Here is a 26,496-nt window from a genome sequence, read left to right as displayed (position 1 = left end):
ACTGTGGTAGTTATTTTGGGGAGCTGACTCCAGAGCTGGAGTCCTGGCCACCGCCAGTGTTGTTCCTCATTTCATTCACCCTATGTCTGGGAGGGGTGGAGCCGCCAGGGAACAGGGGCCTCACGGGGTAAAGCTCCCACTGAGCCCGGCACACAGCAAGGGCAGGCAATCTCCCCCAGGTGCACACACCTGAGAATCAGTGCCCCTTCCCCAGAAGACCAGCTGGAAGAACAGGGGAAAAGCAAGTTCTTGACCAAGCAGCGCTGGAAAGCTCCAGGGGAAGTCAAGGGATTTACAGTATACAGAACTAGAGGGTAACCCTCCTATTTTTTTTCTTCCTTTATCCATGACAACTCATTTTTATATCAAGCTATAAATTTCCAATTTTTTTCTCTTTTCCCACCTTAACTACAATATTTTACCACCTCTTCATTTTTAAGTTTCTTCCTTTTTGACTTTCATATTTCTATAATTATAGGTCTTAGATATATTTTCCACTTCTAGATTCCCTTCAACATACTCAATTTAATTTGGGGAGATACACAAAACGTTTTTTTGTTTTGTTTTGTTTTGTTTTGTGTTTTTTGTTTTCTCTGCCTCATTTTGTTTTACAATGGCAGGAGTTAATACCTTCTAAAACATGACTAGCATGCACCCAGAACCAAGTGTTATACCATGCTGGTTCATTCTGTGAGATTCTTCTTTCCCATTGTGCCCCCCACTTTTATCCCATTTATGTTTTGGTGGTCAATGTTGCGGCCCTCTACAAGTATTTCTGGTTTATATAAATTTGGGACTGAGCATCTTCTAACATACAAAACTTAATATACTCCAAACCAAGAGGATCACCCTCTAGAACCCCTCAGGTAGACTACATTCTCCCTCCACTACAACTTCATCACCACCACCATCTTCCAGTACCCCCTTTTTTCTTCTGTTTTTTTCTTTTTTCTTTTTTCCTCTTTTGCATTTTTCTTTTCTTTTTTTCCCTTCCCCTCCCCCCTTTTTTTCTTCTTCTTTGGGATTCTTGGCCTTTTATTTATTACTATTTTGTTTTAAAATTTGTTTTTCACTTTAGTGGTCCTTTTGCTTTATTTTGTTCTGATCTTTGTTTTCAATTTCTGGTCTCTGACCTCGTCAGAATCATCGAGGGTGAAATTTACTTAGGTCGTGGTTGATATTCTTGATTCAGCCCACTCATACAGCCACTCTGCACTGAGAAAAATGACTAGGAGGAAGAATCACCACAAAAGAAAGAATCAGCAACAGTATGCTCTGCCACAGAGTTACAGAATTTGGATTACAATTTGATGTCAAAAAGCCAATTCAGAAGGACAATTAATAAATAAAGCTACTGGTGGCTCTGGAAAAAAGCATAAAAGATTCAAGAGATTTCATGACTGCAGAATTTAGATTTAATCAGGCCAAAATTAAAAATCAATTAAATGAGATGCAATCCAAACTGGAGGTCCTAACGATGAGGGTTAATGAGGTAGAAGAAACAGTGAATGACATAGAAGACAAGTTGATGGTAAGAAAGGAAGCTGAGGAAAAAAGAGAAAAACAATGAAAAGACCATGAGGAAAGGCTAAGGGAAATAAATGATAGCCTCAGAAGGAAAAAAATCTACATATAATTGGGGTTCCATAGAGAGCCGAGAGAGACAGAGGGCCAGAAAGTATATTTGAACAAATCATAGCTGAAAATTTCCCTAATTTGGGGAGAGAAACAGGCATTCAGATCCAGGAGATAGAGAGATCTTCCTCCCAAAATCAATAAAAACCATTCAACACCTCTACATTTAATAGTGAAACTTGCAAATTCCAAAGATAAAGAGAAAATCCTTAAAGCAGTAAGAGACAAGGGATCTCTAACTTATATGGGGAGAACTATTAGATTAACAGCAGACCTCTCCACAGAGACCTGGCAGGCCAGAAAGGGCTGGCAGGATATATTCAGGGTCCTAAATGAGAAGAACATGCAGCCAAGAATACTTTTTCCAGCAAGGCTCTCATTCAGAATAGAAAGAGAGATAAAGAGCTTCCAAGATAGGCAGGAACTGAAAGAATATGTGACCACCAAACCAGCTCTGCAAGAAATATTAAGGGGGACCCTGTAAAAAAAAGAGGAAACCCAAAGAAATAATCCACAAAAAGAGAGACTGAATAGGTATTATGACACTAAATTCATATCTTTCAATAGTAACTCTGAACATGAATGGCCTTAATGATACCATCAAAAGATGTAGGGTTTCAGACTGGATAAAAAAGCAAGACCCATCTATTTGTTGTCTACAAGAGACTCACTTAAGACCTAAGGACACCTCCAGCTCGAAAATGAAAGGTTGGAGAACCATTTACCATTCAAATGGTCCTCAAAAGAAAGCTCAGGTAGCAATCCTCATAGCAGATAAGTTTATCCCAAAGACTGTAGTAAGAGATGAAGAAGGACACTATATCATACTTAAAGGGTCTATCCAACAAGAAGACCTAACAATCATGAATATGTATGCCCCTAGTGTGGGAGTTGCCAAGCATGTCAATCAATTAATAACCAAAGTAAAGACATACTTAGATAATAATACACTAATACTGGGAGACTTCAACACAGCACTTTCTGCAAATGACAGATCTTCTAATCACAAAATCACCAAAGAAACAAGAGCTTTAAGTGATACACTGGACCAGATGGATTTCACAGATATACACAGAATTTTGCATCCAAACACAACTGAATATACATTCTCCTAAAGTGCACATGGAACTTTCTCCAGAACAGACAACATACTGGGTCACAAATCAGGTCTCAACTGATACCAAAAGACTGGGATTGTCCCCTGCATATTTTCAGACCTTAATGTTTTGAAACTAGAACTCAATCACAAGAAGAAATTTGGAAGAAACTCAAACACGTGGAAGTTAAAGAGCATACTGCTTAAAGATAAATGGGTCAACAAGTAAATTAGAGAAGAATTAAAAAGTTTCATGGAAACTAATGAAAATGAAGATACAACCGTTCAAAATCTTTGGGATACAGCAAAAGCAGTCCAAATAGGAAAATACATCACAATACAAGCATCCCTCAAAAAATTGGAAAGAATTCAAATACACAAGCTAACCTCGCACCTAAAGGAACTGGAGAAAGAACAGCAAATAAAACCTACACCCAGCAGAAGAAGAGAGTTAATAAAAATTCAAGCAGAACTCAATGAAATAGAGACCAGAAGAACTGTAGAACAGATCAACAAAACCAGAAGTTGGTTCTTGGAAAGAATTAATAAGACAGATAAACCATTAGCCGCCTTATTAAAAACAAAAGAGAAAAGACTCAAATTAATAAAATCACGAATGAAAAAGGAGCGATCACAACAAATACCAAGGAAATACAAATGATTTTAAAAACATATTATGAGCAGCTATATGCCAATAAATTAGACAATCTAGGAGAAATGGATGCATTTCTGGAAAACCACAAATTATCAAAACTGGAACAGGAAGAAATAGAAAGCTTGAACAGGCTGATAACCAGGGAGGAAATTGAAGTAGTCATCAAAAACCTCCCAAGACACAAAAGTCCAGGGCCAGATGGCTTCCCAGGGGAATTCTATCAAACATTTAAAGAAGAAACAATGCCTCTACTAAAGCTGTTCCAAAAGATGGAAGGGACAGAATACTTCCAAACTCATTTTATGAGGCCACCATCACCTTAATTCAAAGACCCCACCAAAAAGGAGAATTATAGACCAATATCCCTGATGAACACAGATGCAAAAATTCTCAACAAGATACTAGCCAATAGGATCCATTAGTACATTAAGAAGACTATTCACCATGACCAAGTGGGATTTATACCCGGGATGCAAGGTTGTTTCAACACTCATGAAACAATCAATGTGATAGATCATATCAACAAGAGAAAAAACAAGAACCATATAATCCTTTCAATAGACACAGAGAAAGCATTTGACAAAATACAGCATCCATTCCTGATCAACACTCTTCAGAGTGTAGGGATAGAGGGAACATTCCTCAGCATCTTAAAAACCATCTATGAAAAGCCCACAGCAAATATCATTCTCAATGGGGAAGCACTGGGAGCCTTTACCCTAAGATCAGGAACACGACAGGGATGTCCACTCTCACCACTGCTATCTAACATAGTACTAGAAGTCCTAGCCGCAGCAATCAGGCAACAAAAAGAAATAAAAGGCATTCAAAGTGGCAGAGAAGAAGTCAAACTCTCCCTCTTTGCAGATGACATGATACTGTACATAAAAAACCCAAAGACTCCACCCCAAGATTGCTAGAACTCATACAGCAATTTGGCAGTGTGGCAGGATACAAAATCAATGCCCAGAAGTCAGTGGTATTTCTATACACTAACAATGAGACTGAAGAAAGAGAAATTAAGGAGTCAATCCCATTTACAATTGCACCCAAAAGCATAAGATACCTAGGAATAAACCTAACCAAAGAGGTAAAGGATCTATACCCTAAAAACTACAGAACACTTCTGAAAGAAATTGAGGAAGACACAAAGAGATGGAAAAATATTCCATGCTCATGGATTGGAAGAATTAATATTGTGAAAATGTCAATGCTACCCAGGGCAATTTACACATTTAATGCAATCCCTATCAAAATACCATGGACTGGGCAGCCCAGGTTGGCTCAGCAGTTTAGTGCTGCCTTCAGCCCAGGGTGTGATCCTGGGGACCTGGGGTAGAGTCCCATGTTGGGCTCCCTGCATGGAGCCTGCTTCTTCCTCTGCCTGTGTCTCTGCCTCTCTGTCTCTCTGTCTCCTTCTCTCTCTGTCTCTCTCTCTCTCAGGAATAAATAAATAAAATCTTAAAAAAAAAAAAAAAACACCCTGGACTTTCTTCAGAGAGTTGGAACAAATCATCTTAAGATTTGTGTGGAATCATAAAAGATCCCAAATAGCCAGGGAAATATTGAAAAGGAAAACCAGAGCCAGGGGCATCACAATGCCGGATTTCAGGTTGTACTACAAAGCTATGATCATCAAGACAGTGTGGTACTGGCACAAATAAAGACACATAGATCAATGGAACAGAATAGAGAACCCAGAAATGAGCCCTCAACTCTCTGGTCAACTAATATTCAACAAAGCAAGAAAGACTATCCACTGGAAAAAGGACAGTCTCTTCAATAAATGGTGCTGGGAAAATTGGACAACCACATGCAGAAGAATGAAACTAGACCATTTCTTACACCTTACACAAAGATAAACTCAAAAAGCATAAAAGATCTAAATGTGAGACAAGAATCCATCTAAATCCTGGAGGAGAACACAGGCAACACCCTTTTTGAACTTGGCCACAGCAACTTCTTGCAAGATACATCTATGAAGGCAAGGGAAACAAAAGTAAAAATGAACTATTGGGACTTAATCAAGATAAAAGGCTTTTGCACAGCAAAGAAACAGTCAACAAAACTAAAAGACAACCTAGAGAATGGGAGAAGATATTGGCAAATGACATATCAGATAAAGGGCTAGAATCCAAGATCTATAAAGAACTTATTAAACTCAACAGCAAAGAAACAAACAATCCAATCATGAAATGGGCAAAAGACATGAACAGAAATTTCACCAAAGAAGACATACACATGGCCAACAACCACATGAGAAAATGCTCCACATCACTGGCCATCAGGGAAATACAAATCAAAACCACAATGAGATACCACCTCACACCAGTGAGAATGGTGAAAATTAACAAGACAGGAAACAACAAATGTTTGAGAGGATGTGGAGAAAAGGGAACCCTCCTGCACTGTTGGTGAGAATGTGAACTGGTGCAGCCACTCTGGAAAACTGTATGTAGGTTCCTCAAAGAGTTAAAAATAGAGCCGCCCTATGACCCAGCAATTGCACTGCTGGGGATTTACCAAAGATACAGATGCAGTGAAACGGCTGGACACCTGCACCCCAATGTTTATAGCAGCAATGTCCACAATAGCCAAACTGTGGAAGGAGACTTGGTGTCCGTTGAAATATGAATGGATAAAGAAGCTGTGGTCTATGTATACAATTGAATATTACTCAGCCATTAGAAACGACAAATACCCACCATTTGCTTTGACATGGATGGAACTGGAGGGTATTATGCTGAGTGAAGTAAGTCAGTCGGAGAAGGACAAACATTATATGGTCTCATTCATTTGCGGAATATAAAAAATAGTGAAAGGGATTAAAGGGGAAAGGAGAGAAAATGAGTGAAAATATCAGTGAGGGTGACAGAACATTGGAGACTCCTAACTCTGGGAAACGAACAAGGGGTAGTGGAAGGGGAGGTAGGCAGGGAATGGGGTGACTGGGTGACGGGCACTGAGGGGAGCACTTGATGGGATGAGCACTGGGTGTTATGCTATATGTTGGTAAATTGAACTCCAATAAAAAAAATACAAAAAAAATAAACTACTTAAGAATAAAGTAAGTTAAAAGGTGAAAGATTTGTATACTAAACAATACAAAATATTTTGATGCAAAAAAAGAAGGCACAAACAAATGAAAAGATCCCATGTTTACGGACTAGAAAACTTAATATTGTTAAAATGTCCATACTGCTTAAAGTGATCTACAGAGTCAATGCCAATGGCAATTTACAGAATGTAGCATATTCACAGTAATCAAGATATGAAAAAAATCTTAATGTCCATCAAGAGATAAATTGATAAAGTACATGTGATATATATATTTATTTATATGGTAAAATAAAATAAAAATATGTATATATTTATATATATATAATGGAATATACTATTCAGTTTTTAAAGAAAATTCTGTAATATACAACAACATGCATGAACCTTAAGGACATTATACTGAAATAAGATGGTCACAGAAAGACAAATACTACATGAGTCCACCTATGAAAACTAAAATAGTCAAATTCACAGAATCAAAGAGGGGACGAGTGGTTGCCAGGGAATGAGGGAGGGGCAAATGGGTAGTTAATAATCAATGGGCATGAAGTTTCAGCTAAGCAAGATGAACAAATTCTAGAGATTTGTTGTAAAACATCTTATCCCTTAACAATACAATACTGTATGGTACACTTAAAAACTGTTTAGGGGGTAGATCTCAGATGAAGTGTTCTTACCACAATACAATAAAATTTTTAAAAAGCTAAATTGAGGGGTACCTCAATTAGTTGGTTAAGCATCTGCCTTCAGATCAGATCAAGATCTCCAGGACCTAGGATCAAGCTCCACGTCAGGCTTCTTGCTCAAAAGGGAGTCTGCTTCTGCCTCTCCCTCTGCCACTCCCTCCCACTGTGTACTCACTCTCTTTCTTCCTCTCAAATAAATAAATAAATAAAATCTTTAATACAAACTAACAAAAGCTGGTTCATCTGTACATCAGTTTCCTTCCAAATTTTTAATGATGGATGTCATTATCTAGCTTCTTTACATGCCTCATACTATTCTATTGTATAAAATTGCATAGCACAGAGAATCACAGTGCAGATTGAATTATAGTCCTATTTTGTTTGGTTTATCCTGGAGAATGTGAACTCTTTCCTATGTGTGACAGTTAAAAGTTGAGAAAGTGATTGTTTACCTTTTACCACGGGATAAGCTGATCTGGAATTGATCCCCGGCAGTTAGAAACTGAACACATTTCTTGTTAGCTCAATTCCCAACTTCCAGCTCTGCTGCTATACGACCTGCTGATTAAGGGTTAGTCTCTTATCAATGTTTGATCCTAAAGCCAGACGGGGGTTTGACTACAGTATCACCTTGGGATTGAACTGTTTTAAAGTTCAGAAAAATGTGTGAGACTACACAAATTCTTTCTATTTTTTTGCCCTGCCTTCACCTTCACTGTCACTTTTACAGTAGTTAAAACTGGGGGGGAGGGGGATGACTTTTGGAGAGAATCATTTCGAGTAAATTATTAGTGCATGAAAGATGAAGGGTTAAAAGAAGAAACACACCTAGTTAAAAACACAGATAAGTGATAGATGACAATAGAAGAAAGAAGATTCATATTTGGTCTAATTACCATGCCAAGTTGGATCCTAATTGTTGATCAAAACTGACAGTTTCAAAGCCACATCTATGAGGGTGTTTAACAGAGAGAAGAACTAGAAAATGAGAACTATTTCCAAATGATTATAAGATTGTCCTTGTATGAGATGTTAGATTTATTCTTTGTTGTTCTGGAGAATCCACTTGGGCCAGTAAGCAAAAATTTACAGAGGTCTAAATTAATCTCAATTAATTCATTCAACAAATGTGCTTTGAGAAGCTACTGTGGCAGGCACTGTTCTTGACACTTAAGATCTATGAATGAACAAAGAAGACAAAATTTCTGCCCTCACAGAATGTACCGTCTAGCAAGAGAAATCTAAGTAAGGGGAAATCAAAGAAGTCAGTGAGAGGAGAAAGTTGAATTGTCAAAAGTGGGAAGAGTGACTGAATTAAGTGACTGAATCCCCTGGCAGGATCTTGAAGATTATTCAGCATATTTCTGAGGCAATTCCTAAAGAAGAGAGCTGAATCAGATGACCTGTCAAGTTTCTTCTCACTATTGGATGTTATGAATTTTTAAAAATTTAAGTTATGTCCAATCATTATCGTGGAATTTGCTACTAGCATTCACTGACAATGAGAATGAGTTCATTTCTTCCTTGGATATCAAAAGATAGGATCATGGTTCCCATTTATGATCAGCCATTTTATGTCAATAATTTGGTTTGAACCTTAAGTTCTTATACATAGTGTGCCACTTCTACCTATATCCTATGTCTCAGCTAACAAATCACCTCCTCATTCCCTGGGCCCTAAATCTAAATTAGTATAAATTCTAAATGTATACTTTATCTTCCTTACCATTTGCTTTTCCTGCATGGTACTCATCTCAATTTGTAATTACCCTCTCTCTATATATGTGATTATTTGTTTAGCGTCCATATCTCCAATAGTCTGCAATCTTCATGAGAGTAGGGACTGTGTCTGTGTTCTTCACCATTTTATACAAAGGACCTAACTCAATCCCTGACACACGATAAGGTGTGTAATAAATGTTTATTTGGTGGTGAAAATGAGTTAGCAGAGTAGGATATCTGGAGAACAGAAATTGTTCACCTTCAAGTTATCAGGAGTGTTGACTGATTTTGTTGGGAGAAGCCACAAAGAAAGGAGGAATGTCCCAAGGGTTGGATCTGTTCATAGATTTCTCTATATTCTTAAATACCTAGAACTCTGGAATGCCAGAGCTGGGAACTTATCTAATGCCTCATTTCACAGAGAAAAAAACCTTGAACCAAACCTAGAGGAACAAGCTATGAATATGCATGAATCCATGGATACACAGGGGGCATTTTTAAGAGCTACTTTCAGAAATATTTTGGAAAACACACACACAAACAAACAAAAATAACCCTCTCAAACTATCCAACTCAAGTTTGAAATTCATGCTCAGCTGTTGATCCAAAAGTGGCTGGAGATGGGAGAAGGTATGTGTGGGGAGGGGAGTGCAGAACCAGTGGTGTGGGGGGCCCAGCCCCCCACATGCCCAGGATCCACCCCGCCCTGGGCACAGGGCCCCCCACACGTGCATAGGGTCCCTGGGGGCCCGGGTGCTGAAGGAGCCTGCCGAGCCTGCCTGCACAGAGCTGAAATGCTGACAGCCCTCTGATTGCAATGGTCACCACAGTAACTTTCCGAAACCTCCCACGGCGGGGGTGGGGGAGGGGAAACCAAAAATCCCAAATATAATTTAATTTCCAGAGTAAACACTTTCATGTAAAACTGGCCAAGGCTTTCCTCGAGGCGAGGCTGCTTTCTTTGGCATTACCACACTGCCCCCTTGAGCATTCTGCAGAAACCCTCCACAGAGCTGGCTCCAACTATAGCAAACGTCAGAAGAAATTGTCCACAGAGCCAGGGACACAGATAGAGAAAGTTATGATTTAGAAGCGCAAATGAGAGGGAAGAGGCTAAAGGGGCTCCTCTTTCACAAGTGGGCCAAGTGCAAAAAACCCAAAGCATTAATTGTTAGGAATGTTCGATTAATCTTGAAAGACCTACGTGCAAAGGGCACTGTAAATGGTCAAAATCAGGGATACCCACTGGCAGATCTAAGAAAAGGGAACCTACTCCAAATACCTGCTGGGATCCTGCCCTGAGATTCTCAGCCTGGCACCGTGGGGGTAAAACTGTCCAGCATGTGTTAAGTGTTTGCGACAAGTCAGGGGCTATGCTCAGTTCATTATGTGTATTTTCTTATTTAGTCCTCATAACCGCGCTGTCAGTCAGGTGGAAGCTCCCATTTTCTGGATTTTACATAGAACATGACGGAGGAACTTTTCCATAACTCTGTGATCAGTAAATGGCTCGGCAGGCATGTGAGGCGAGGTCTGTGGAACTATGCTGTCACGTCAGGGAGAATCCAGATGGTGTTTCTGCCTCTGTCAGCTCTGTGATTTGGAACTGGTTACCTCCTGCCTCTATACTTTCGATTTCTCCTCTGCACAATGAAGGGACTGTGTTAGATCACTTCCAAGGGTTAAAACTCAAAGCCCTATGAAGCTATGGATTTGACAGCTTAACAAGAATTCATTGAAAAAAGATTAGCAAGGCAGTTAAAAGCCCTGAGAGGAGACACAAGGCAGGGAGCTTCTGGTCAACAGTGGTGTAGAGATAGAGATCCATTTGGCCCACGGTGTAGTTAGGGGGAATCCCAGAGCCTGGGAAATCAGCTGTGGGATGGAAGCCTAGAGGGAAGAGTCAGGTCCAGCTGTGTGTCCTATAATCACAGACTCCACTTGCTTCTTTAAAAAAAAAAGATTTTATTTATTTATTCATAAGAGACAGAGAGAGAGAGAGAGAGCGAGAGAGAGGCAGAGACACAGGCAGAGGGAGAAGCAGGCTCCATGCAGGGAGCCCGATGTGGGACTCCATCCCGGGACTCCAGGATCAGGCCCTGGGCTACAGGTGGCGCTAGACTGCTGAGCCACCTGGGCTGCCCTCCACTTGCTTCTTGATCTGGCCACAGCGTGACCTTGCATGGAGTCATTAGCTGGTCCATCTTAGATCAAGAGTAAAATATTCTACCGTGTTCCGATGAGATCAATTCTATTTATGGAACAATATTCATTCTGGTTAGAATTAATCTGAAGACAGTAGGGATGGAGTGTTTAAAAACTAGCTAAGTGAATGAAATTGGAAAGCCATTTAACCCTCCCCACTCAAATTTAACTGTCCCCTGCAGGGTTATGGAGAAGTCAGTAGTACCTATTAACTTCTCATAGTGAACTGCTGAACTTGGAAATTTCTTCTTCTAATAGTAACAATAATGACTTATTGAGCCCCACCTCTGTCACTAACACTAGTTTAATGACTGCAGGAAGTTGCCAGGTTTCCATTCCTTGCCTTATGGATATTGCAATATTTAAGACCTTCAATACTTCAATTTCACACACATATGCACATATATTGACCCACTGTGAACACTGGGTATAGTCCTATTCTAGAAGCTGAGGTAAGAGTTCATTTCAACTTGCTCTCCAATTCTTAGTCTGCTGTAAAAGAAAACAAAATGGGCAACTCTTACATTCCAAACTGGTAAGGGCCATGGCAGAGGTATGCCTGGGGTGCTGAGTCTAGAAACCCAATTTAGTTGAAGGATAAAGAAAGGCTGAGGAAACTATCAAGGGGAAGTGACAAATCAAGCCAAGTTGGTGAGAGTGGGAAGGATGTTTTAGGCAGAAAAAATTGTAGTGAGCCAAGATATTGCTACACAGAACGTGTGATTTATTCAGGAAATTGCATAAAATTGTTCTGACAGCTGGCCAGGAGGATGCCTGTGGGAGAGCAACAGAAGATAAGTTGGAGAGGTAGGCAGGGAACAGATCAAAAGGACTTCATTGTATCTTATATGCCATTTATTTAAAATTTGATCCTAAAGGAATTTGGATGCCTTTGAAGGATTTCATACAATGCAATCATCCTTAAATAAAATCAGAAAACATTTAAAAGACCTCAGTGTCCAAGACCTGAAAGAAACGTGACTGAGACTAAAATAGCAATGATAATAAGGACAATGAGAATTAATATAATGAGTAATCAGAATTTTTTTTAGGCTGTTGACAACTCGAGGTTTTATCATTGTTGAGTGGTACATGTAATAGAATCCGTACTTGATTTTTAATGTGTTTACAGGGTGATGATAGCATCTATGAATCAGCTTGTTGGATTTACAACACTGTCCTACAAAAAGCAAATAATTTTACCTCTCTTGTATCTCCCCCACTCTGGAAGGATGTGGTCACCCTACATGTGCTTTCCAGGGCCCTTCTTATTTACACTGTTTCCCCCTCTTTGCAGTGAGCTGGTCTATAATTGGAACGATTCTTCTCAGAATTGTAGACCAGGTGAGCCCTCTTCCACCCGTTCTATCTACAAAATTCCAGTATCATTCTCTGGATTTTGTTTGGAAAGAAAAACCACTAAAGCGTATCTTTGAGGAGTCTGAAATTCATAAAAAGGAAAGCAACATAAACTGAAAATAGAAGTGGAAAACTTATTTGTTCTTTCCCTGCGGCTCTTGTGCAGACCAGAAATTGTGATGCAACCTCACTAGTTGACCATAAATTGTCCAATTTCTTCATGCCTCCAAGCTGACGCCAACCTGCCATCAGAATCTGGTCTTGATCTTTCCAGTCTGGATCTTCACTTTTTAAACTGAAGCCTGGTTCTTTACAGTCTCTTTCTGATTAACTTAGGATCTGGCTTTCCTCAGTCAAACTTCCACCCATTCAAGAAATGATCTAACAATGCAGGGTTTCCTTAGACTTCCAACATCTCAGTGAAAAGCAGGCAATGGAAAAAACATGTAACTTAAACCAGACAGTTCACATTTGCTCAGAGATTTAGGAGCCACTCCTGGATAATACACACTTATACTATGTAAGTGTCACTTCACTGAGGATTTTCCTGATTATCTTATTTAAAAATTACAACCTATCCCACCTACCCATTTCACTTGCTCCACCCTAATTCTTATGTACCTTTTTGTTGTAAGTTTTCTATTTTAGTTATTGCTTATTGTATGTCCTCCCATATATGTTTATGTGTGTATAGGAGATGTTTAAAAGATGTATAAATGTATACTCACATCTATATTTCAATAAAAAGAATTAGCTAGATGGATAAACAGAAATGAAGACACAGGTAGATAGGAAGGTGGACAGGTGGTAGGCAGAGATACATTTGTGTTTATATGGGTATATTGAGAAATAGAAAACATTAAAAACAGCAGAGTGAGAATGACCATGTGTATGCTTCTAGAAACAATGATTTCTGTACAAATAATAAGCATATCCAATCTAACAATTATTTTCAGAATCACAAAAAGGTTTGGAATTGGGACTCTTCCACGAAAGCCAAGTTGGTCTCTTGTGCTCATTATTTAGACTTCATCCAAAGTGATATGTCCCCCTCCTCACTTGAGATATCAGGCTGACTTTGCAAACCATCTATCCTTAGAGCAACATCCAAAACCACAGATCTCATCACCAGTCTTACTTGGAGGAGTAAAATAGGAAACCGGAGGGCTCTTCTCAGTGGCAGTACAAAGAGGTCTTTTAGAGGAGTTTAATCACACCCCCAACTCTAAGACTAATCTAGTAGAAATATAATCTAAGTGAAACCCACGATGAGACTTCAAATATTCTGGGATGTCTCCATGGTTATTCAGCCTCATCCCAATCTTCTTATCAGATGGCTACCCTATGCCTCTCCTCTATGTAAATTCTAGAACCACAATGCTCTTCTTCATTCCCTGAGTAATAATCCACAACATACAACATAGAGTTTTAATAATCAGTGTACTTTGGAAGCTTTAATACTGAAAGGAGATCACTATTTAAGTGGATTTCTCTCTAGAAATCTCCATATACTGTGATTTCTCTCTCTGTCTCTGTCTTACACACACACACACATACACACACACATCATTCATGGATTATCTTTTTATGGTGCCTCAGTGAGTACATCATTCACTTCTGGTGGTTATGGATTCATTTGGAATAATTATCTACATGGATGCAGAGCCCTACTTATGCAACTGTAGGCTAGAGTTACACAAGCTTTCTTTTCTTTTTCAAGTAAAGGTGCACAAAGGTGCAGTTTATTCCATTTTCCCCCTAGGGAATCTACATATTCATGTTGTGTAGATATATAGCAACACACATTGTGTTGCTATGGTAATGATTATGGCTTTATAGTAAGTGGCAAGAAAATCAGCATCAAGAAAACTGGTTTTATTTACCATTCAGTCATGCTCCCCATCCTTCCCTTTGCAGTCCCTATACACAGAAGTTTGCCAGAATTCCTTGTTACAAGTATAATTTAGCTATGACCCTGATCTGGATGGCCACATGTGCAACTGGTGATGGTGCAAAATAAAATGTTCATTAAGTCACTGCTTCCATTCTTTATTTAAAGGGTTAAAATGACATATGATGAGAGAACAAACACAATCAATAGAGATCTAGTTTCTATTTGTGCTGTTATAGATGCTATATGTGAATTTACATGTTTTAATTTTTCTTACCTTAAGCCCTAGCTTCCTTCCCAGCAGGATGATAGTGTTAGATAAAATGTTTTCCAGATTCCCTCCAGCTTTAACATTCCACATTCTATAATTGAAAGAACACAACCTGCAGAAACATATAGACCTGGATTTTAATCTTGGATACATGCCATTTATAAGCTTTCTAATCTCTAGTAAACTTACTTCTCTAGGCTGATGTTTTCCCTATCTTTAAAATAAAAGAAAAATTACTACTTGTTTTCCAGATTGTGATAAAGTCTGGAATAATGTGTGTAAAGTGCCCAGTCCACACTAGATACTCCACAAAAACAACTCATTTAATATGTGTTTAGTTAGTCACTTTTCATTCAAATATCACTGAGGGTCTGTGAGACTTTGGGCTACAATGATGAGCAAAACACCAGTGCTAAGCCTCCCCTCATGGAGCTTGCAATCTAATGAGATAAAGACAAAATAATGAACTGAGACAAATGCAAAACTGCAACTGTGACAAACACTAATAAGGAGCTATAAGATATGACAGGAGGATTGACCTGGCCAGAGAAGTCAGAAGAGGCTCCCTGAGGAAGTGACCCTTGAAGAAGGAGATAAAGCAGAAATATAAATTAACTAAGTAGGGTAATAGGACAGAGTATTCCAAGCAGAGGAGAAAGCAGGAACAAATCCCCAGGGCAGGAGGGAATTTGATGCAGTCAGTAGACTCAGATAATTCCCTGTGACGAGTGGAGAGGAATGAAGCTGAGGAAAGACCAGACATTGAAGGGGCTGGAGACCATGTTAACAATTCTGTCTGGATCTTTAAAGCAAAGAAAGCTATTAAGATATGCTAAGCATGAAGGTGATATGACCAAATCTGCATTTTGAAAAGATCACTAGGGTGTGAAGATCAGATTGGAGGGGAATGGCAGAGTAAAGGCAAGCAGATGGGAGGAGAGGCAGTAGTACTCCTGGCAAGAGGTGATGGTGGCTTGGGCAGATGATGGTGACAGAGACGGAGAGATATGACAAATTGGAGGGAAAGTTCAGCGGTAAAATAAGCATCTTTAGTGAAGAATTTGAAATAGTATGGAAGGGAAAGAAAGAGAGAGAAAAAAGTTCATACATTCTGGATTGCAAAATCAAATGGATTTTGGTGCTATTTGCCAAGACATGCAACTCAGGTTTGTGGTTGTGTTGAAGGAGGTTAAGAGCATCGTGAGACAGTTTTTAGACATATTGAATTATAAGCCTCTAAGATATCCAAGGAGCGAATTTTACCAAAGACAAATACCATTATAGATGCCCGACAAGGGTAGGTGCTCTCTTATGAAACAGAGCCACATGAATACACTCTTGAGTATTCTGCATCATTTTTGCCTCTCCACAATCCATTACGTACATTGAAACCAGAATAGCCTTTACTAATAAAAATCTATTTGGCTTGTTATTTGTTTAAAGTCTTGCTATTACCACCCACTGCTTGTAGTATCATGTCTAAAGTCATAAAAGATTAGCCTTTAGTGGCACTTGGAGCGTGGGGCAGGTGGCAGTTCAATAGGCATGAAAGGGCTACAGAATGCTGTGTTAATTTCTTAGAGCTGCCATAACAAAGTACTGCACACTAGGTGGCTTAAAACAATAGAAATATAATGTCTCAGGTTTCTGGAGGCCAGAAGTCTGAGATTAAGGTGTCAGCAGGGCCATGCTTCCTCTGAAGTCTCTAGGGAAGACTTGTCTCTTCCAGTTTCTGAGAGCTCCCAATGTTCCTTGGCTTATGGCAGCATAACTAGGATCTCTGCTTCCAACTTCATGTGGTTGTCTTCCCTCAGTGTCTCTATGTCCAAAATCCCCTCTTATAAGGATGCCAGTCATATTGGCTTAAGGACTGATGCTACCCCTGTATAATCTCATCTTACCTCAACCTAAGACATCTGAAATTATCTCATTCCCAAGTCACAGAAATTGGGACTTCCACATACCTTTTGGAAGGGTAATTCAACCCATAGCAAATATTGACCCTTAGAATTATAATTTGGGAAACTGACACTGTATCCTCCTATTTCATTTCTGTTTTCCATGCCCCCTCTACCCTTCAAAAGAACTCCTTCTGATGTCCTTCCAAGACAGGGTCCTCAAACTCTATTAGGGTAACTTCCTAGTCCATCCCTCTTCTCAGAAAACTATCCATCTACTATCCATACCATGAGAGGGGCTTCCAAATGCCATGTTCCCACACCCCTAACACATAGGTGATTGACTTCAGGTCAAGAGCTGATCCTATCTGGGCTGAAATCCCCATTATGAAACTTGGAATTGAGCCCAGGAGAGAGATTGAGACCAGGCACTTTCCTGGTGACTGGACTCATTCCATTTGAGAGCTGCAAACTGTAGCCGTTTTTGCCTATACAGACCAAGAAGTGAAGAAAGCCTGTTGAGCGAGAAGAGAGAATAAAACAGGCTCCTGAAGCAGAGCAGAGACAAGGGGTAAACAGGCTGCTGTGGACATTCCAGTGCCTGCTTCAAGTCAGCTCCTGAGATCTGCTTCCTCTCTGTCTTTGTATTCCATGAGACATTCCTCTTCCATTATGCTAAATTCTCCTCTTTTTTTAAAACCACTTATTTCAGTGGGTTTCCATCATAAATATGCTATAAGTACATTGTAGATACACTTTATCAAAATCTAATCTTAAGGAACTTTTTGATAGGGTTGCTCATACTGATATGTGAAGGATCTGAAGATTCAAAATGTTTTATACTCCAGGATAAGCTATACCTAGAAGTCTTAATCCACAGATATAAATCTAAAGAGTAGACGCTCCAGGCAACAGCAGGCAAAACGCAGGGCCTTTTGAAGGATGGAGGATATTCTCATTGCTCTTAAAATAAAATTGTATCAGGAGAGGCCAAAATTGCTCAGTGGTTCTCAAACTTGAATGTACATTAGAGTGACCTGGAAGGCTTGTAAAACTACAGAGAGCTGGGACCACCTCTAAGTTATGATTTGGTAGGTCTGGGGTGGGATGCAAGAATTTGCTTTTCTAACACTATCCCAGGTGATGTTGATGCTGCTGGTCAAGGGACCACACTTTGAGAACTACTAATTTTGAAGTCTGGCATTACTTAAGGAAACAGTGCCAGGTGGTGTATCAGAGTGGGGGGTCTTTAGGCAACTCAAAGAAAGATACTTCCCCTATGTGTATCAGCACTAGAGATCAATTGTTTATTTTTTAAAGACCATTTGGAAAAATTTAGAGGAGGTACGTAGAGGGCACAATTTAAGTTTCTTCTCTTATTGTTCCTATAGAAAGAAAAATCCCAGAGGCTCCTTATAGTATTCAAAAAAAGAGTACTGGCTTCCAAGTTTAAATGTGTATCTTTGGGTTTCAAGTTTCTTACCAATCAAGTAAAGGTGCTGTATTATTTTTTTTTAATTTTTATTTATTTATGATAGTCACAGAGAGAGAGAGAGAGAGGCAGAGACACAGGCAGAGGGAGAAGCAGGCTCCATGCACCGGGAGCCCGACATGGGATTCGATCCCAGGTCTCCAGGATCGCGCCCTGGGCCAAAGGCAGGCGCCAAACCGCTGCGCCACCCAGGGATCCCTGCTGTATTATTTTTATCTCCTGGGTCTCTCTGGGCTCTAACATCCTCAGACCCATTATTTTGCTTAGCTTTTGTTCCTGAAACTCTCATGAGTGATTTTTCCTAAGAGAATATATTCAAAACCATCTCTAACTGCCTCAGCTTCCACCCTGCTAAGGGAAAGAATGGCAATCAGCATGAAGCATGCAGTACTGTGCAGTGATCCCTGGGGAGCACATGACAGAAAAGTAGAACAAGAGGAAATATTCCCAGAGGGGAACAACTGGTCTCTTCCAACTCCTGAACCACTTATACTGCATGTGATAACGCTGTTACAGCCATTTAAAGCCCCCAGAGTATTCAACTTATCAGTCGGTCCTGGTCAAAACATGTGAGCTCTTATAAATCATATTCCAGTGGCCCAGGCCAATCAGAACACAGCAATAATTGATATCTAGCAAAATTTTGTCCACCAAACATATCAATCAACAGAATATTTCCCTGTGCCCAGACAGCTCAGACAAGACACAATTTGATACAAGCATGAATAACCCATAGTCTCAGCAATTATACACAGCAGTCCTCTAAGTCCTAGAGCATAATGCATTTATAAATTTAGAAACACACTCAGATTGAGTCCACAGTCATTCAGCCAGGTGGTCTCGCCTTTGGAAGAACTGTAGGCAAAGAGACAAAGCATATGTACTTGCAGGCAAGAGACTTAAGAACCGGGTTTGGGGTTGAGAGAACAATTTGCTATTTGTGTTCTTCATTCCAAGTCTTCCTGGATTAGAAGTTTCTGTTCCTCTTTTCCTCTTCAAATGTACTGAGGTGGTAATCATTTTAGAAGAGGAATGAATCTGGATGTTAAAAAAAAAACTTTTTAAAATTAATAGCAATAGTGTTCTTGTGCTGGGTAGTATCCTAAACACAAAGGAATCACAGATGATTAAGACACAATCCTTGCCCTCAAGGATCTCATACTGTCATTTGAGAGACACATTTAAAACTATAACTTCAATAGTATAAGAACAGAACCACTTCAGGGTGTGAGGCAGGAGAGAGAGCAACCCAATCCCACTGGGGTATTCCTGATTCGATAGCAAAATGTCTGATTAAAAAGGGTTAAAATACTCCTTTTGTAACTACAGTCATCCTGGAGACAGAGGGACTGCTGAAGGTAGCTGGTCTCAGCATGAAGTTCCAGGTCACTGGAGAAGGGTTTCTAGGAAGACTGCCCTGTGCATGCACTGGACGTTTCATTCCAAGGCTCTGCAGTCACTCTGAGAGATGATGGCATATCAGCTGTACTAGAATCACCTAGAGTATCTGCCAATAATTTACAGTCTTGAGCCTCTCCTTCCATCCAAAGAATCAAAACGTCTAGGAGAATGAATCCTTATAAAGATGTGAAAGGCAGAAGGCGGAGCAGAAGGAACATGAAAATCTATCTCTATCAACCCCTTAACTGCACAATCTGTATCAAGAAGGTTGGATGCAAAGGTTGGAATCAGAATTTGTGATTTTTTTAAAGGATAAAGATTTTCCTCTTTTTTACCCTCTCAAAGATAATAAAGAAAAAAATACTGCTAGACTACAAAGAAAAACGTACTACTTTCCATTCTGAATTTTAATAGCATGAGTGTTTGAAATATGAACTGTATAGAAATAGCCAACATATGATATAAACCCCGGTATAGGTGGTTCAGTGGTGGAGTGTCTTCCTTCAGCTCAGGGCATGATCCTGGGGTCCTGGGATCAAATCCCTCACAGGGCTCCCCCTAGGGAGCCTACTTCTCCCTCTGCCTATGTCTCTGCCTCTATGTGTCTCTCATGAATAAATAAGCAAAATCTTAAAAACAAAACAAAACAAAAAAACCGATATGCAGTTAAAATTACTAAATTTGAAGCATACTAGGTAAAACAAGGTTTTTTATTATTATTGTTACCAGAAATCTTAGAACATTTAACAGGTTTGTATGTATCGTGAATACCCAAGAGGCTGTGTATCAGTCAAATTTGGCTGCAGATAACAAAATCATTCTTTTGTCATTTTAATTAGCAAGGGATTTGAAACAAGTAGTTGGGAGCTTACAGAACTGCTGGAAGGCTAGCAAGGCAAGCTCCATGCTGGGCTTGCAGGAATCACTTTCAGAACCACAGCAGAGAACTGGCTTGCTAAGGGAGCCTAACCACAAAGAGGAAGCCAGGCATTCAGGAAGTTGTCATAGGAACCATACCATGCCAATTAAATGGATGCCTCCCTGCCCACTTCCCTCAGTTCCAGATTCACATCTTGTACAAAGGCACTTTTACTTGGAGCCTAAGTCACATCTGGAACTCTAGTGCAAAGGGGGTTGGAAAATATAGTGTAAACTAGATTCTGTGGGAACAGGTGCTGAGTGAGGCAGGCCTGGTGCACAGCATCTCCTGAAGTTACATAAGGCCACAAAGCCGTTTTCGTAAGAAGCATCTTGAGAGACAGTGTTCCAGGGAACATGCTTTTGGAAAGGCTGACCCAGTTCTGCCTTCTCATTGATGAGGAAGGAAACTGATGCCCAGAGAAGCTGGCTGCTTGGCTGACATTGCAAATGAATTAGCAGCAGAGCAGGGATGGGGCCAGGTCTCCCTGTTCCCAGTTGCCTAGCTTTGCTGCTTGCACCACTCTGCAGCCCTTCTCTCCATCCCAGAAAGTTCCTGCCAAAAACGGGCCTTTTGGAAAATGGTCCTTTGGGATGAAAAGCAAAGAAAAGGCTCTGAAGGAAGCTTGAACTGAATGCCTGAATTATGCAACAATAGAGCAAACTAATTAGCTCTCCTGAACCTCCAATTAAGTACAAGGATAATTACACCCTGGAGTTAAGAAAGCATCTAAGATGAGAGTATTACAAGAACTGTCAGTAACTGAGTTGCTTTTTAAATCTGGTGTTTCATCCTTGCTTCTCCTGGATAGAAGGCAGAGAAGAAAGTCGTTCAGTCTCAACACTCTTCGGACAGCCTTTTGTACATTTAAATGCACTCCTCTCCTGTTTTGGCTGAAGAGCAGAAGACTGCTGCCCCTACAAACTGGGCTGGAAGAGAAGGCACACATCCCACAAGAAGGTTTTTCTGTTAAGAACACATCTGCCTTTGTACCTTCAGTTTTGACCTCAAACTTTTAGGCGCTCCTTCCCAAAGTCTGACTTTTCTCCTGCACGGCATTTCCACTGCCCCCTCAACAGCTGCCAGCCCTGAGCAGGCTCATCCATTCCTATGCATGTTTAAATCCTCTTCCAGAAACATTTCATCACTGGCAACCTCTGTCTACATGCTACCCTTCCCCTGCCCCGAATACTGATGTTCTTGGTCTTTCTCTGCTCAGTACTTGCAAATATTTTGCCGGGCTTTATTTATTCTGATTTAATAATATCATGTGCTATCCTATAGTGCAATTGTGGCCTTCCTGAGATACCTTAGTATATTAAAATATGAAAGCTATTCTTTCACTGGAGGAGTGGAAACCCTTGTTCAGATTCAAATCATGATGTTATTTTTCTCATCAGAGTTCGGAATCTCATCAGCCAACTTTCTTTTTTTTTCAAGATGACAGGTGCAATTTTATGTGTAAGCTGAAAATGATAAATTACTGATCAAACAGACAAAAAGAAAAGTAAAAACACACACACACACACACACATAACACTGACTAGCCAGAAAATCAAACCCAAATCTACATGTTTCTAGTCCACCAACAAAAATTGCACTGCAGGTAACAACTGTCAGAGGCAAACAGAAAAGGAAAGATGTAACATGGAAGTGGTCAGTCATTCAGGCTCCACAGCTGGGCTTTCCACCCAATGGCTCTCAACCCAACATCCTCTGCACCACATCAAAGAATCCCTGGGAGCTTTGAAAACCCCTGATGCCCAGGCTGAGGACCATGTCAGTTAAATCAGGACCTCTGGGGATGGGACCTAGACATCAGTATTATTAAAGCTTTCCAGAAGTATCCAATGTCCAGGGCAAGTTGCTGATCACAAATTATCACATAACAGTTCAAGTGATGTCAATACTTGCACCTAATCCAACACGTTACATCTATTTGGTATTATAAACACACAGACAGTAGGAGACATGCCTGAAGTATTTTACAAGTATAAGACACTTTACAAAATAAAAAGTAATTTCACATCTCATTTCATCTGCTCATTTACCCCATGACTCACGACCCTGTTTTGTAGATAAAGCTGAAGCTCAGAAAAGCTGAGTGCTCTGTCTGATACGATACAATCAAGACATGGAAAACTAAATGCCAAATACGCATTCGGGCCTCTGTAACAACCGTACCCCAAAACGTAGAGAGTTCTTCTGTAGTCTTGCAGAGGTTGTGTGTGTGTGTTAAATTATCAGCCAAAATATATAGATGGGGCATCTGAAACTCAGAGGTGGTGTAAGATTTGCTCCAGGTCACACAGTTTAGACTTGAATTCTGACATCTCCTATGCTGAACTGACTTAGCAGGAAAAATATAAGCATATAATACTTTCCCTCACTTACTGGCCATTAAAGCCCCTTTCCCCACCCCTTGATCATATCGTGGGCAAATCTCAGACCCGTATGTCCACTTAGGTTCACAAAGCCTGGTTCAGTCTGATGCAGTGAAACTTCAAGTAAATTTGGCCCTGCCTTTCTCCTCCATTCCCTCCAGTATAGCTCTTTCCAATGGCTCTAGGTTCCTTAGTGGGGAGTTGGGCTGTGGTCTGCTCCTTCATTCTGGGGATACATCCTCCTCTTCCTGTGTCTCTTCTACTCCAATATACAGGGACTGGGGAGAAAGATTCAGGGAAGGTGGTAAGGAGTCTTTTACTTGACTGGGGCCATGTGCTGCCCACTGTGGGCAGTTATGCCCATTGTGAAGTAAGAGTCCACACGCTGGTTTCATTACAGTGCATTTGTGCATGCTTTAAGAGGCTCTGACCTGCGGTGTGACCCTTTCCCACTGCCTACTTCAGCCCCTACACTTGGCATAAATCACCACAGTTCTTACACTGGGTTCCCCCGCCCAGCTGCCAACCCTTTTAAATATTGTTTGGGGTTGAATTGTGTGCCCCCCCACCCCAAAGTCCTAAGCCCTGATCCAGAATGTAACCTTATTTGGAAATAAAGTATTTGCAAATGTAATCAAGTCACAAGGAAGTCATTAGAGTGGGTCCTAATCCAATGACTGGTGACCTTAGAAGGGGAATTTGGAAACAGACACTAAGAGAGACCACCATATGAAGACACAGAAGGAAGATGGCCATGTGAAGATGAGAATCCGAGCTGGGAGACATGCTGCTACAAGCTAAAGAACATGTTGGGCTACCAAAAGCTGGGACGGGCAAGGAAGGAACCTTCCCTAGAAATTTCACGGGGAGCATAGCTGCCTTTCTGACATCTCGATTTTGGATGGTTAGCCTCCAGAAGTATGACACAATAAATTTCTATTGTTTTAGGCCATCTAGTTTGTGGTAAATTGTTACAGCAGCTCTAGGACTCTAACACAGACTCTGTACTAGCAAAATGGTCCAAGTCCAGCTACTAGTTCCTTTCTTCCATAGGAAACTCCTACCTGTCTGTCTCCCTAATGAGTTGTATAAAAAATCTAATACACCAATTGTATAATACACTAATTTTCTGTGACTGCCTACTATCACAGCCTGCTCCAAAAGGTCTCCTGCCTTCAAAATTTCCAAGTGAGAAATAAAAAAAGAGTGCATACTCACTTCTATCCTCAAATTTCCTGGCATAAAAATCAGTCTCCATGAAGAACGACCCCATTGTGCTTAGATAGCATCAGAGGGGTCCTATAAGATCTGCTTTTTAACAAACATCTACCTAGTGTCACTTAAGTCCTATGCTATATCCTGTCCAGCAAAATCAGTGTTTGCCCTCTATATGCCAAACAGATGGCTAATGCTATGCTTAGATCATCTTTGTTTTTCTTGCCATTTTAATCTCTGCAGAGGGTTGGTTACCTTCATCTTCATGAGACATTCAACTTTTTAAGATGGGGGAGTGGAAGGAAATGAAATAAGTCTCCCAGAGTCACTGTTTCTGGAAGATCTGCTCTAGGTATGGGCTTGTTTATGCATCTACAACTGCCAATCCTTTACACTCACCTACATCTGTCTTTCTTGGTATCTGTCCATGTGCCACAGGAGGCCTTGTGAAGCTATCCTTGGACTCATTCCCCTCTTGAGCAGAGAGAGCACCTTCCACCTACTCCACATCCAGTGACCCCATTGACACTGTTATCTCTGTGCTTACCAAGCCACAAAAAGCTCCTCAGACTATGAGACCAGACACACTGGGTTCAAATTCCACCTCTGCTGTGTGTGGCCAACTGTGTGACCTCTGGCCAGTTGCCTCACCTTTCTGAAGCTCAGTTTCCTCCTCTTTCACATTGCGATGATCCCACCTTATGGGGTTATAGTAGGGCCACCATGACTGTAAAGCACCTCGTACAAGGTAGGGAATCAATTATGGTATTTCTCTTCTTCCTTCCTCACCACCATCCTGGTACCCTATGAGTGCAGCAGAGAGATAAGAACTAGGCCGGCAATTTTAAGTGATGCTCTGTGAAGAGACAAGGCTTATGGACAAACACAGGGAGAGGTGGAATAAAACGTGGTCTCTGAGATTGTGTGAACATGTGTTAGAAAAGGTGGTGTCATATATTTTTTAAAGCCCATTTTCATGTTTTCAAAGAAGTTTCATAAACAAAAGCAGAAATATTGTAGGCACAAAATTTTAGGATTTAATAAGAAGAAATGCATTGTTTTCACAGTTTGTAAAGAGTAGATTTAAATTTTATTTATTTATTTATTTATTTATTTATTTATTTATTTATTTATTTATTTATTTTACTACCACCTTACTATACCAGCTTGCCATGTTACCTCAGTCCCAGAAACTGTGAGGTTGTATTAGGCTACAAGGTAATGCCACTGTCTTTATAGCACAAAGAGAAATCTTCACCTTCCCCTGGCAGCCAGGTGTTAAATCATCACTAGATGGCAGTAACATCTAACACTTAATTCTCTATGACCTCATCAAACCATTTCACCTTTGTTTTTTCCTCTTCCTTTTCTATAACTAGCGCTCATAATCTCAGCAGGAAATAAAAGCAGCCTTAAGCTTGGCTCATCCTTATTTTGCAATGATTTAAGAAAACCAGAGAATTTGTCAAAGAAGGGAATGGTCATTCCGCAAGTTACAGGCAACAGGATTCTCACTGGACTCTGAGAGCTCACATTTAACCCTGCCTTCCACATGGATGAAAAGGTAAGTATCTAATACTCTGTGTACTTGACTAGAGTCATCAACTTGGACAAATTTTTCTTTTTCTTAAACAAGAAAAAAAAAAGGACACTAAAAAATGTATGTACTTGTGAGAAGGTAGCCCGCTTTCCTGAGGTAAACACCATCTTGTTCTCTAAGCAAGCATCTTGTTCAATTGTTTTGCACTTTCTCTCCCAGATGCCTCTCTCTCTCACTTCCAAATTCAATTGTACACCCAAAGTGAGATTTTTTTCCCAAGGAAGCATTAGAGAGGAATGAAAGACAATGTAGAAATACTGATCATGGGCTGGCAGTAATAGGAAATCAAGTATTACTTTCAGTACAACAGGAATCTGGAGCAGCAGATGTCAGGATGAACCCCAGAGGGAATTTAATGGGGCCTTGAGTTAGTCTGAGAATTTTCACAGCATTCCTAGCTCCAACACTTTGACTTCCTTCAGGGAATTGGCATAAAGACAAAATCCAGATCTGCCTATCTCTACAATCAGGGACCAAATGACATTGAGAATGTCTAACAGCTCGTAAATGTTGACACCAAAAGCTTCCCTCTCTACCATGAAGTAACTCCCAGTATAGATTATTGCAGCTTGAAACTTGGACCTTAGGAACTTGTACTGATGCTTTATAGGACTGTCAGGTGAGCTGGGAATGGAGCAGGAGCTAGCCTGACAAATGACACTGAGATGAGACAAGGGATAGCTCCAGAGCTACTGGAGGTCACATCATGCCCAGTGTCCATGGGGCTATACTTGCCTCCATCGTCATTTTCAAAATGGCTGTACCAGCAAGTTGCATCTAGTCAGCAAAGGCCAGAAGTAGACTGGTGGATACTGACAGGTCTAAATGTCAGTGGGCACACTCTCTAGGGTCTTATTCAAAGCAAGAGAACCAGATCTAAATAATGGGGTCACTAGAGCTAGGGTCTCCAGAATCTGGACTAGTGAACTACACAACTAAACTGACTGGACTAAGGAAAGGGCATCAAAACTGTAGTTCTAGTATGTGGACTGAGTGAATGAATATAG

At 40.3% G+C, this 26,496-nt stretch overlaps 1 long non-coding RNA gene across 2 annotated transcripts in view; it reads right to left on the bottom strand.

Annotated features, from left to right (window-relative positions):
- LOC111097392 overlaps positions 1 to 23,246 on the bottom strand; it is a 51,764-nt gene extending 28,518 nt beyond the window's left edge. The window contains exons 1-2 of one of the 2 annotated variants that reach the window (XR_005364547.1): positions 22,741 to 23,246; positions 14,587 to 14,692 (exon numbers count right to left, since the gene is read on the bottom strand). This is a non-coding gene — a long non-coding RNA (uncharacterized LOC111097392). Of the gene's footprint in view, positions 1 to 14,586; positions 14,693 to 22,474 lie in introns of both variants that reach the window. The other variant, XR_005364548.1, reaches the window with a different exon arrangement.
- Positions 23,247 to 26,496: the final 3,250 nt, after the last annotated feature.

The sequence above is a fragment of the Canis lupus genome, chromosome 9, assembly GCF_011100685.1.
Source record: "Canis lupus familiaris isolate Mischka breed German Shepherd chromosome 9, alternate assembly UU_Cfam_GSD_1.0, whole genome shotgun sequence".
NCBI lineage: Eukaryota > Metazoa > Chordata > Mammalia > Carnivora > Canidae > Canis > Canis lupus.
Note: the sequence above shows the minus strand (reverse complement) of the source record. Positions and strands in the feature narration are given on the sequence as shown.